The 6008-nt window shown below is 41.8% G+C and overlaps 1 pseudogene; it reads right to left on the reverse strand.

Annotated features, from left to right (window-relative positions):
• Positions 1-3129: 3129 nt before the first annotated feature.
• On the reverse strand, positions 3130-3852 carry LOC104984466 (annotated as a pseudogene).
• Positions 3853-6008: the final 2156 nt, after the last annotated feature.

The following is a 6008-nucleotide window of genomic DNA, read 5'->3' on the forward strand; positions in this document are numbered from 1 at the left end:
CGCCTCTGGCTGAGCCAGCTGCCACCGACCCCAAATCCAGCCTGCCCTGTCCTGGTAACCACAGTGCTTAGAGCAGCGACCTGCAGAATTGCCTGGAATGCTTGACAAAGTCAGAGGCTGTCAGCTCTGCTCTGCATCCAGTGAACCAAAATCACGGAAATGTGTTACCTTCATGAGACCCGGAGGTGACCAAGTGTGTTTGGTCAGTTTGGGAAACAACTGTCCCACGAAACAGCATCACCATTGCTGCCTTCTGTCTCCCTCTCACTTTTGCAGGAGGCCTCAAGCCAGGAAGCCAGACTTCCCCTTTCCTTGTAGACCCTTCATGAAGTAAAGAGGGTCCTGCTTTACTTTGTATTGATAGACCCCCAAATAATCTCCTTCAACTGATTGATGCCCCATTGATAAAAAGCAGCTGCTGACCGAAATCCCTCCCTGTGCATTTCCAGGATCTTCCTGGACATCAGGGAGGGGCCTGATGTCACAGAAGGTGAGGCCCTGGGCAAGTGACACTCTGCCTGGGAAACAGCGTGTATTCAGATTGAGGAGTGTTCATATGTATTTGTGTGTGTGTGCATGTGTGTGTGTGTCTATACAAAAACCAATAGACTCAGTGCTTGAAGTTCTGGGCATCCTGTTGTTAAGGGGCTCAGCCTCTGCCCTGCCCCCAGCCTGTGTCCAAGCTGCTCTCCACACTCCCCCTGCTGAGGACCACTGGCTTTGGGTGGTTCCAGAGGCTCTGGGTGAGGAGTGTAGGTGCTTGGTTATGGACTGAAGGGTCCTCAGGTGGCTGCAAGTTGTGTGCTGGGAGCCCCTAGCTGCTCTTGTATTACCACACTACCACTCACCTCTGTAGTTCCAAGGCCTAGAAAAGGACTCGCTCAGTTGTGTCCGGCTCTTTGCGACCCCATTGACTCTACAGTCCATGGAATTCTCTAGGCCAGAATACTGGCATGGGTAGCCTTTTCCTTATCCAGGGGATCTTTCCAACCCAGGGATTGAACCCAGGTCTCCTCTATTGCAGGCGGATTCTTTACCAGCTCATCTATCAGGGAAGCCCAAGAAGTCACATGCACACTCAATAAGGTTGAACACATAATCAAACACGTGAATGATTGACTCTAAATCCTCCCCCAAAACATGTGATCCGATTCCCTTCTCTGGAGCTTGACTCAGCTTCAAGCTGGATCCAAAAGAGAAGTAGCCAGATTGGTTTTGGAATATGGCTCTGGGCACAGCCTCCTTTCTCAAGTAATGGGGTTCCGTGACTTTGTGCCCCAGGAGCTGAGGCTTCCTGCTGCCCTCTGCTGGCATCTGTAAGACAGGGTCAGCAAACAAAGATCACAAGGCAGCCAGGTGAGAGGCGGGGATCTGTGAGAACTTTGAGACTTCACATGATCCTGCTTCCCTCTCTTCCCCTTCCCCCTGGTTGCTCCACTCTCTTGGAATGCCTTTCCCTAAAAGCCCCTACCCTCAGGGCCAGATCCAGATACCCCACGCCCACATGTGTCTCCAGCACCCTGGACTCACAGGCTTAAGACCACATTCACTGTGAGCACCCTGGACCAATTCCCTAGGGCTCTGGGCAGAATTCCAGATTAGAGAGAAAGCAGTGACCCTTTCCTCCTCCCTGACCAGGAGCTGTAACCACGCGGAGCCCCAGGGCAAGGACATCAAATCTGACCCCAGGCCACGAAGTTAAAGTGAGGGAGGGCTGAGCTGAGATGCCAAATTCCCTTCATCCTCGTCCTGTTTAATTATGACTAGTACCTGAAAGGAGATGAATGTATTGCTTTAAAGTTCTTTTCATTTTTTTTGTGTTTGTGGTTACAGCATCTTTCTTATCTCTACCGCTCTGCTTGTTAGTCTTTTGTCTTTTTTTTCTTATATAGATTTATCAGGATACATTTTTCTTATTTGACTTTAAAATGTTTGGTTTCCTGGTTAATTTATCATTTCTTTTATTTTTAAAATATTTCATTAATTTCACTTTTATATTTATTTGTTTTGTCCTTTATTTTTTTGTTATTTTTAACATTTGTTTCAAAATGATAAACTGTTCAATTATTTTCAGTTCATATTTTTATGGTTTTAAAAATTTTAATGGCAAAAGTAAGACATATTTTCCTCTGAAAATAGCTTTAACTATAGCTTATAGATTTTTGGATACTTGTTACTATTTAATATGAGTTTCTTTAATTACTACTCAAATTGTGCATTTTTTCATGGTTCCATACTATTGGCCATCATTATTTCTTCTTTTATGAATTTTCTCTTTTAATTTTCACTTATTTTTTCTACTTACATACTAATTTTTTATGCAGATTTATCAATATTTTATTTGGGTTTTTGTCTCTGATAGTCTTATTTTTTTTAAATCTGGATGCTATTTTATTTCCATTAGAAAAATACTATCTATATAAAATTTAGTACAGTTTTTTTCTTTACGTTTTTCATTCAAACTTAAATGATTTAATTTTCCTCAAGTAAAAGCAGAATCATATATCTGACATGAGAACTCAGTATTTCACATCATTAAATTAATAGGATTTGATTGAATTAGATGTGCTCTTTATTTCTCAGGAATAGTAGTAACTCATCTTTCCTACATGTTATTTCCCTTTACTTTTGTGTTTCTGAGAATTATGTAATGTATGTCTGTTTTCCCACATCCAGTAATATGTGTTCTAAAAGTATAATTTATAACATTAGTAACTAGATTCATCATTAATCTTCAATTCATGTTCAATTCTACTTATTAAATGGAATTTCCATAGTCATTTCAGAGGTTTCAGTCAACCTTACACTTTCCAACAAAGATTGTAAAAATGAAAACATTAATTAAAAAATCTTATTTAAATTCCAGACTAAATGACACTGGAGATCAGTGTCATTCTAAAGGAGATCAGTCCTGGGTGTTCTTTGGAAGGAATGATGCTAAAGCTGAAACTCCAGTACTTTGGGCACCTCATGCGAAGAGTTGACTCATTGGAAAAGATCCTGATGCTGGGAGGGATTGGGGGCAGGAGGAGAAGGGGACGACAGAGGATGAGATGGCTGGATGGTATCACGGACTCGATGGACGTGAGTTTGAGTGAACTCTGGGAGTTGGTGATGGACAGGGAGGCCTGGCATGCTGCAATTCATGGGGTCGCAAAGAGTCGGACACGACTGAGCGACTGAACTGAACTGAAACGACACTGGACCCACTTAGAGTGATGCTGTCAGGAGAGGTCCTTGCACAGCTACTGCTTCAGTCTCAACCCGGCCTCCTTTTGGCAAAGCAGCAACCTGCTACTCTGAAAATCTTGTTTGTAAATATCACTGACAGTATTGAAGTCATTTATGTCAGCCAGCAAAACAGGTGTTTTTACCACATTTGTGAAGTCACAGCCCGCTACTCTCAGAATTTTACCCATGTTTGTGAGAGGTTGTTTAGCTCTTTCTGCCACTCTCCTGGCACAAGCTGTCTACCTGCAGAGTCCATGCCTAGCTGTCCTGAAATGATTATGGTCCTATTGACTAACACAGCCTGATTGCAGGGATCAATGGCCACTGTGGCTTTTGTGGTGTGGATCACCTTTTCTTTTTCTCCAATTTGTTTTTATTTTTATTTATTCTTTTAAAAACTTGGAGAATAATTGCTCTACAATGTTGTACCAGTTTCTGCTGTACAACAACGTGAATCAGCCATATATACATACATATACCCACTTCCTGTTGAGCCTCCCTCCCCCCATTCCACCCCTCTAGGTCATCACGGAGCATCAGGCTAGCCTGCCTATGTTATTCAGAAGCTTCCTGCTAGCTATCTATTTTACACATGGTACTGTATATATTTAAAGACGGCATGGCTAATCCTTTTCCCTCGCCACCCTTCAGAGTCAACTAGCCTGGATACTACTCCTTCTTGCATCTCGCTGCACTCTCTGACGGTCTTAGATTGCTCTTGTCCCTTCTAAGACTGCATAAATCATTACTTAACATTTTCTTCTGATTTTGATTTTGATATATAACTAAAAGAATCTAATTTCATTTTTCTTCTAAATGCTTAACCTTTTAGCTCAGCATTATTAATGGAAAGATTATTTTCCTGCAATTTAAGGAAAAATTAATAAAATTTAAAAGTAGAATTATTGTTTATCTTAATTATGCATATATAAGATATATGTGTATAAATATATGTATATTTGGACCCGCTTTTGGACTTTGTTATTTTTTACATTGTTTTGTTTATTCCTGTCAGTAATACACTATTGTAATTATGTTAGCTTTCTAAAACCCTTTAAAATGACCAAGTCTATTCTTATTACGGAGAAGGCAATGGCACTCCACTCCAGTACTCTTGCCTGGAAAATCCCATGGACGGAGGAGCCTGGTAGGCTGCAGTCCATGGGGTCGCTAAGAGTCAGACACGACTGGGCGACTTCACTTTCACTTTTCACTTTCATGCATTGGAGAAGGAAATGGCAACCTACTCCAGTGTTCTTGCCTGGAGAATCCCAGGGATGGGGGAGCCTGGTGGGCTGCCTTCTATGGGGTTGCACAGAGTCGGACGCGACTGAAGCAACTTAGCAGCAGCAGCAGCAGCATTCTCATTATGTTTTAAAATTAATTTTTATGTCTGTTCTAGGATGTTTATTCTCTCACCAGAGCTTTGGAATCCTTTGATGAAGTCTTCACAGCCTCAGTCACTCTTCTGCGGGGATTGAGTCTTTGGAGAATTCACATCCCCCTCATTCTCTTTCTCTTCTCTCAGACTCTCTGTAGCTGGGAACGAAGCTTCCTAGGCTTGTTCAAAACCCACCACTGGTTTTCCTCCCCTGCCCACCCTGCTCCATCCTTCTGTTCACAGAATGCCTTTGCCTGGCCTGAGGTTGTCATCTGACCTTTTGGCCCTTACCCCTGAATTGAAGTATTCAGGGAGTTGATAAATGTGCAGAAAAGCTGGCAGTGATGTAATAGAGCTATTTCTTCAGATCAGAGAGCCTGGAAACATCTTGAAATCACCTTCTTCAGGGCTATAAATAGACTTACAAGTAGGAATGAAGGATTTTATTCACTCAACTCTTCCACTTACTCACTTTGTTCATTCCTTCTCCTTACTAAATAAATATGAAAAGTACCATTTCGCTCAGGCAGGGCCCCCTTGAGTTCCTCTGTGTCTCCAAGTTGTTTCAGCCAGGCAGTCTGAGAGACTGCTCTGCTTAACTAAATGGAGATCAAATATGTGAATATTCAGAATGTATCTAGTAAGGATGGGCTACAGAGGATGTAGTAACAACTCTAAAACCACACTCAAAATCCAAGTGGATCTAGGTGATCCCCAAGGGCATTTGTTTTCCATGCATTTGCTCAGGTGTCCAGAATCCTGGGATGTCCAACCTTATAATCACCAACATTTCTGTGCTCACCAGGGCAGCAGAAAATTGGGCATTTCAGCAATGTTCACTGGCCTTCATCTTCTTCTGTCCAGGAGAAACACATGTCACAGGGCAATGTCTGCCTCCATAAGGCCTCTCTTATTGAAACATTAGTGAAAAACAGTAAAATCTACCAAAAGATATCAGTCATTAGTTATACAGAGGCCTAATAGTCCCAGGCAATTCAACTGAACAATAATGAGTATCTAGGTCTCTGAATATATTGGTGTCTCCACAGGAAGAAGGCTCTCCTCTATTCTCCTGGTGAAAACATTTTACAATCCATCCACTCATTTCCAGTTTACACTTTGAGCACCTCCAACACCATTGCTGAAACACAATTTTATATCTGATCTCTAATGTTAAGGGAGTTCCAGGTTTTAGTATATGTGAAGGCATGACATGCCTGAATAAATGTTTGAAGGCATGACATGCCTGAATAAATGTTTGGCATATCAATTAATATTTTACTTTTTCTGATAGGTACCTGGTTTCTTTGCTGTACTATATAAAACACAGGTAACCTGAAAAAGTCCACCATGCCATTAAGCTTGAATTAAGAACATCTGGAAGGTAAGAGTGATC

The sequence above is a fragment of the Bison bison genome, unplaced genomic scaffold (assembly GCF_000754665.1).
Source record: "Bison bison bison isolate TAMUID 2011002044 unplaced genomic scaffold, Bison_UMD1.0 scf7180017864029, whole genome shotgun sequence".
Taxonomy (NCBI): Eukaryota; Metazoa; Chordata; class Mammalia; order Artiodactyla; family Bovidae; genus Bison; species Bison bison.